Below are 8,132 nucleotides of genomic sequence, written 5' to 3' on the forward strand. Positions count from 1 at the left end.
CTCTCTCTCTCTCTCTCTCATGAATATATAAATAAATCCTTGAAAAAAAAAAAAAAGCCTAACCTGGAAGTGTTAGGGGGTTTTGTCTGAGAGTTTAGGGAAGGAGGGCAAAATTTATCAAGAGTCTGTATTGTGCCTGGCACTTTTCATACAACATGACATATCATCCTTGCATTAGGCCTAAAGGGTTAGTCTTTTTGTTCCTGTCTTAGTAGTCAGCAAATTGAGAGGTACAGTTAGTGGTAGAATCAGTGTCAAATCAGTGTCTATGATTCCAGTGCCTCTGTGTTTCATCCTTTTGCTGTGCTGTTCCAGAGGGGGAAGCCCATAACCCCTTCAGCCTTGTAAAGTGGAAGTAAGAACTCCCATATCTCAGGGCCTGGCAGGCCTATTGCCATTGGGAAGGAGAGTACCTGCTCAGAGAATCAGGCATTTGCACAAGGCCACCCAGCAGGGCTCAGTCTTTAAGCTCAGTGTCCTTTCCTTTGCTTTCCTTTCTTTGAGATTTTCCTTTGTCTCTGTGTCCCGGCAAACAGGAAAATGGCACACCCTGCCGGATATCTGTGGCTTCTCATATCAGGGCTCAGAACTGTGGGTCAGTAGCCAGGTGGGCTTGTTGCTCTTGCCTTAGTCCCTGTCTCTGATTCCCCATCCTCTGGTCACAAGATTGAGTCAGATGAAAAACAAATCTGGCTCTAGGTGCACAGTTTCACTGCCCATGGATGGTAGTGAGGAGCTACTATCTGTATATCACATACTGAGAGAACATCACTTGTTCCAATGATCATTGCAATATTAACTGCCCTAGTTTAGTAGGTTAAAGTATCACTCATTTTGTTATGCTCATGATCTGAGGGTCAGGGATTGGGACAGAGGTCAGCAGGGCTATTCTTCTGTTCCACATGGCATGACTGGTGGTATTCAGCTGGCAGCTCAAAGTTGCAAGGAAGCATCACTTCCATGCCTGGTGCCCTGAGAGGAGGTGTAAGGTAGAGGGTGGGGGGTTGATTGGGCTTGGCTGTGTCCCTCCTCTCTGTCCAGGTGGTCCCCCTAGCCAGGGAGCAGGACTTCTTATATGGCAACCCAGGATTCCAAAAGTGAGCATTCCAAAAGATGAGATATCAAAGTTGCCAGTCTTGAATCCAGAGCCAGAAATTGGCACCAGATCACTTCTGACATCTTCTGTTGATGAAAATAGACGCAGAACCCATCCAATTCAAAGGGAGCAAATACCACCTGTCCTAATGGTAGTATCAGAGGATTTGTGGCCATCTTAGATCTACCACAACACTGGAAAAATACGTTAAATACTTACATCCCTCCCAGAATCTCGCTTCTCCTGCTCCACCCTGCCTCATGGCAGAAGCCACTCTTCCCCTGGTACCTGGTGAGAGGGAAGTTGCTTTATTAAGATCTGAGAAATAAGATAATCAATGTGAACCCGCATCTTAGTGGGGGCTGGAGGGCTGGGGAGCACAAACAAGTATATTTCTCATTATGGTTCTTAGCAAGTTATACTTGATACTTTGGATTCAAATGCAAAAAATTAAGGATGATTAATTGATATCAAATCATTACAATAGGTGTTTAGTGTTTTGGGTCCTCTGATATTTCTAGTCACTTCTTAATAAACTTGTTTGAGTTACTTGCTTCTGTATGTGTTGTTTTCTGAGACTCTATTACTTTACTGCCATTCCATCTTTTTTTGCTACTTTCATAAGCAAAACCTAAATTATCATTTCATTCCATCCTATCCCATCCCATCCAAATCATACTATTCCATGTATGTTTTCCAGCCAACCCAGGTCTGCACATCCCATGCCACCCATTCCATACCATCTGCCTCAGACTTTTAATCTTTCCTATCCTCTTCCACATTAGCCCGTTCTTGGATTCATTACAAACTACCCAATCCCCCATGCTGTTCACTGTGTCCAGTTTATCACCTCCAGTGCCCCTCCTGAGTGTCTGCAAGGTAGTGATCATCACAGGAAATTCAAGAGAAGCCCACCATGTCCTGTCAAGAGACAGCATCCACCCTAGGGATAAGCAGCCTATCTGACCTTAGAGCATGGTAGATGTTGGAGCTAAGGTGGGGGGAAAGGGCTCAGTTGTGTGTGTGTGTGCTCCTAGGAGAGGTGAGAGCCACTGGGGTGTCCTCAGATGCACAGGAAATAATTTGCATTAAAAATTCCTTTGCTCACTATTTCTTCATTTAACCATGGCTTAATCTTTTATTGTAGAAAATTTTAAACATACCAAGAATACAGAGAATAGTAATCCTCACGTATTCATGGCATGTGACAAATCTCATTCACCCTTCTCTCCTTGAGTATTTTCATGCAAATTCTAGATGTCCTATTATTTCACCAATAATTGCTTCCATATGTATATCTCTATCTGATATTTTAAGCATAGCCACACTACCAAAAGGAACCTATTAAAATAAGTATTTATTCTTTAACATCAGAGTATGTTCACATTTCCCCTAATTGACTAAAAAATGTCTTTTTATCTCTGACTTATTTGAATCAGAATCCAAACAAGGTCTGTCTGTTGCATTAGGTTGCTTTATGTTTTATGTCTTCTTTTAATCTCTCCTGCTTTTTACAAGACCTCTCCTGTTTTTTGTTTAAGAAACCCAGTCATTTGTCCTGTAGATATGGCTCATTGCTGCATCCTGGTGTTCTCTGGGATGTTACTCCATCTTCCATATTTCTTGTAAACTGGCAGTCAGATTTAGATCTTGATTCAGCTCAGGTTCGCTCTTTTTGCAAGGCGGTGCTGGGGTGCTAGGGACTCATGTTGTACTACATCAGGTGGCACAAGATATCCTTTTGTTTTTACCTTTCCTGGTTGGTGGATATGTGTTCTCAGCCTGATACATCTTTTATAATCTCCTTGTCAGCTCTCTACCTAATGATTTCAGCAGCAATCCACTGTCATTACTGAGATCCACTATTTTATTAGGAGTTGCAAAATGGTGCTTTTAAAATCCTCTCTATCATTTTGCATTTACTACCTGTAGTTCTTTAATAGAGATTTTCCTTATGAAATATTAGTTACTCTAAAATATAGTTTGTGCAGGAAGGGCAGAAAAATCCTTGATTTTTGCCCTTTACCAACTTTTTAAAAAAGATTTTATTTATTTATTTTGCAGAGAGAGAGAAAGAGCACAAGTAGGGGGACTGGCAGGCAGAGGGAGAGGGAGCAGGGAGCCTGATATGGAGGACCATGGGATCATGACCTGAGGCAAAGGCAGATGCTTAACAACTGAGTCACCCACATGCCTTGCCCTTTATCAATTTTTTAAAAAATGAGTTGATTCTCTAGCAACCCCAGAAGGACCAATAAGGAGTTTTTTTGTTATTTGCTTTTTTTTTGGGGGGGGGGCAAATATAAACTCAGATTTTTAAAATCTTAATTTTCTAGTTAGTAGGGGAAGATACAAGGAAACAATAGGTACAGACATAGCATTACAACACTGGTCTCTTCCAGGGATCTGAGCCATGAAATACAGTTTAGAAAAAGAAATGAAGAAAAAAAAAAAGATCCCTTTTTCTGAACCGGAACATGTTTCCAAGTAACAGATGAGATCTAATGATGTGTACAGTACAAGTTAGTGCAAAGAAAACCACTTAGTGGCTTCTTAGTGTTTATTCTTCATTATTCTCTTAGGTTGAGAGCCTATATGACTACATCTCATTGTTCAGCCAGCTGCATTCCATAAATCCATAATCCCAGGTTTATTTATATAGAACAATGTAGATAGACCAAATATATCCTTCTAGAAACATTCTTATATAAGGACTTCCTTATATCTCTACAAGAAAATCCTATGAGTTCATACAGCAAAGTTTAGAAAAATTCAATGGTGCCTCTCCTGCTTCTGATGGGGGCTCAAATTAGGGAGCTGCTACCAGCACTGTCCTTCCCACAATATCACATGGAAGTTACACATCAGACTCTGGTTTCAAAGGTGAGCCCCAGTGGTTAGCTGTGTGACTTTCAGCAAGTTGCAACCCCTCAGAAAGCCTCATCTGTGACTCCTCTGTGCAGTGGGATTAAGATCTATTTCACAAGGTTGATGATGATTAAATGAGACAATGTAAGATCACTTACTACAGTATCTTTAATAAAAGCACTAAATATACAGGTACTAGCCATGAAGATACATATTTGATAATATGTAGCTATATTGGTTCTGGGATACACATAATAATTTTACAAACACAACACAAGGCTGGTTCTATTTTCTTTTCACAGATGTAATCCATCCCCTAGAATAGTGACTAGCACATGACAGACATTCAGTAAACATTTCTTGCACCTATGAATGAGTGAATGAATGAATACATATAGCTTAGGTACCATGGCTTCATTCTGATTTTCAGTATTTTTTCCTAGAAATATCCACCATCTCGAAACTAAATAACTACTATTATTTTCATACATATTCTTATATTCTGCTATATATGTTTTCATTCAAACTTTTTTCTTATGTGGTAATATGCATAACATAACATTTATCATTTTAACCATTTTAAAGTATAGTCCAGTGGCATTTAGTACATTCACAATGTTGTGAAACTATTTAATTCCAAAGTTTCTTCATCCTAAATGGAAACCCCATCCTCACTAAGCAGTCACTCCCTATTCCCCTCTCATGCCAGCCCCAGGCAACCATTAATTTGCTTTCCCTCTGTGTGATTTGTCTGTTCTGGATATTTCATATAAATAGAAGCATGCAACATGTTGCCTTTTGTGTCTGACTTTTCCTTTTTTTTTAAATAAATGTTTCATTTATTTTTTTTTGTTTTTTTTTTTTTTGTTTTTGGAGTTCAATTTGCCAACATATAGTATAACACCCAGTGCTCATCCCGTCAAGTGCCCCCCTCAATGCCCATCACCCAGTCACCCCATCCCCCTGCCCACCTCCCCTTCCACCACTACCTCTTGTTCGTTTCCCAGAGTTAGGAGTCTCTCATGTTTGGTCACCCTCTCTGAATTTTCCCACTCATTTTCTCTCCTTTCCCCTATAATCCCTTTCACTATTCTTTATATTCCCCATATGAGTGAGACCATATAATGATTGTCCTTCTCCAATTGACTTACTTCACTCAGCCTAACCTCCAGTTCCATCCATGTCAAAGAAAATGGCGGGTATTTGTTTATTCTAATGGCTGAGTAATATTCCATTGTATGTATATATACCACATCTTCTTTATCCATTCATCTTTCGATGGACACCGAGGCTAAATGTTTTATTTTAGAACAGTTTTAGATTTACAAAACAGTTGTAAATATAGTAGAGAGTTTTTGTATACCTTACATATGGCTGTAGATGTGTTTTAAATTCACGTTTATTTTTTTATTTTTATTTTTTATTTAATAGACTTTAAGCCATTACAGAATTTATCCTTTATGGTACTCTAACTTTTCCATCTTTGGCCAGTGGGAGCCCATTCAAGTTGGCATTTTGATTGATATATTCATGAACTTAAAGAAAACCAGTTTTGGGGATAGCACCCAGAATGCAGCTGATCATTAGGAAGTGTGTCTGTATAGTTTGGGTGGGGAAAAGAGTTGAAGGCAGTAAATATTTTACAATTGTAAGAAAAAATGATATGCTAATTTGATTTCTAGGGAAAACAGCATTTTATACAATATGCTCTAGAGTTTCAAACTCTGCCAGCATGACTCCCACTGGGAGGAGATTCTGTCCTTATTAACAGATACAGGCTGGCCTTGTACCCCCAGGCTGTGGGGAGCCAGGGCCTGCTGAGCTGCTCTGCCCATGGTGATTAAGCAGGCCTCCTGCCAGCCTCCCCCAGAGCTCATCAGCCTCAAGCCTTTGGGGATGATTAGAAAGGGCTGCAGGGCAAGAGGATTCCTCTGCTCAGTTGGCAAGAGCTGTTACAGTTCCTCACATGCATCCTGCATCTAAGGAAAGGCATGGGGGAAGTTGTCAGACCTGAGCTTGCCTGCCCAGTGAGCATGCTCTGCCTCATATGTGGAGGGGAGGCAGGCCAGAGGACCAACACAGAGAAGGAATCTGCCCAGGAATAGGCTTTGGGTTGTAGTTTTTCAGTTGTTTTCTCCTTTGATCCTCACAATAGCAACTTATAGGTGTTCTGTATGGTCAAAGATAGATGCTGTGGCATAAGAGGTGGGAATGACACTGTTCTTGTCCTCAAAGAATTTGCAAAGAAGCACTTGCAAGAAACTTGCAAGGAAGCAGCACTGCCAGTCTGTCTATGAATGGTTAATAGAAGGACAAGACCAGAAATCTTGTCTTAAGAGCTAGATGGTGCCATGAGAATACATGTAGTATTTGTAGTAGGAGGTGAGAGATAGAGGCTGCATCTATGTTATAATCAGCAGCATCACCAGTAGCAAGACTGTTAGGCTCTGGTGTGCTCCCATGCTGGGGCTGGCTAGGAAGCACCTCTATGGTACACGTATGGTCCCTGATCTCTTCCCAGAACCATCAGCAATGATGATAATGGAGATTCACAGTGGCAGAAGCCATGGGTTAGAGAGAGTGCTTAGACATTCATGTGCACAAAGCAAGGAGGTGTAATGGTTAGCACAGGACCTGGGACCTGACAGATCTATTGTGTGACCATGGGCAGTTCTCCAAGTCCTTGACATCAGATGGAAATATCTTCTCTCTATGGGTTGTTGTGAAAGTACACTGAGAACATGCTTGAGCCTAGCTCAGGGCAGGTGCTCTGTGATGGTGGTTGACACTAGTAGAGGTTACTGAACATACCCAAGAGTGATGATGAGAATCATTGCTAGTTCCCTTCAAGGGAAATGTGTTTCAGTGGGATAGCTATGATCACTGTGATAATATAAATGCATAGTGAGTCTAAGCATGCAACTCAAGTTGCATGTGGTCTCTGCAAGACCACAGAGAAAGAGGAGAAAGGTCTGCACCCAATGACAATGTGAATTCCTAGTGCTGCAGGCTCTGCTCTCCAGCTTTGGGTATTTAGTGGTGTGGATGCTGTGTTTCCCACATATGTCTAGGAACTGGATTTTGTGCCACAGCTGACAGTGGTAATGCCAAAAGGAAGGGGAATCTTTGGGTGGCCTTTCTTGGGTAAGCAGAGCACCTAGCACATGAGACTGACCCACTAATGATTCAACAGATCTATCTTGTGAAGAGGACCTGAGCAGAAGATAGGGTGAATCAAGGCTTTACCTTTAGGGGCCTTTCCAAACTTTTGGTGAAGTAGGACACAAAGATAATTCATGAAAGATGATACATGATTAGGGCATTTTAGAAGAGGAAGCTCCGAGCTGTGCCTCAGTGGACAGGTAAGATTAGTATGGAGGAAGCAGAGAGGAAAGGCATTCTAGATGAGTGACATGAAAATGTATTAGACTTGAATCAGGAGACCTGGTTCTAGTCTTGGTTCCACAACTCACTAGCTATGTGACCATGGTCAAGTCACTTAATCTCTCTGAGCCTCAGTTTATTTATAAAATGGACATGACAATACCACCCCCATAGGGTTGTCATCAGGGTTAAATGAGCTGCATTGATAAAGCCTGGCACCCAGAAAAAGTTAACTCCATGGGAAAAAAATGAGCATGACGGAAACAGGCCTTAAGTCAGAGTCCATGGGCACAGCCCAGAAGCGGACTTCTGAAATTACATTTAAAAGTTTGTGTATTTGTTCTTTTCTTTTTGCTGGACTAAATGTTTCATAGATTTATCAGACTTTCAAGAGTCTGTAAATTATAAAATATAAAGAGTCATTGCTATAGAGATTTAGATTTTAAAAAGTATATTTGCTCATTATCTTATTTGAGCTCACATGAGCCCCATGTGATTTGTTGAGAATTATTATTATTATTTATATACAATTGTTGAAATAACATTCTCAGAGAAACCTAGGACTGTCATGGGACTCCAGACTTCTGTGGGTAGCTTCTCCAGCATGTAGTACCCCATGTGCTTCTGTGGTCTGTGGCGAGCTCATGGCCTAGGCAAAGTAGGTCAGCATATTCTATCTCAGTGGCCACTTCGGTTCATGCATGAGCATGCAGCCCAAGAGTCTCATCAGAGTGAATTCTCCAATTCGTCACCATGAATTCCTGGATGCATTTTCTGTGTCTTC

Source organism: Nyctereutes procyonoides, unplaced genomic scaffold, assembly GCF_905146905.1.
Source record: "Nyctereutes procyonoides isolate TBG_1078 unplaced genomic scaffold, NYPRO_anot_genome, whole genome shotgun sequence".
Lineage (NCBI taxonomy): Eukaryota > Metazoa > Chordata > Mammalia > Carnivora > Canidae > Nyctereutes > Nyctereutes procyonoides.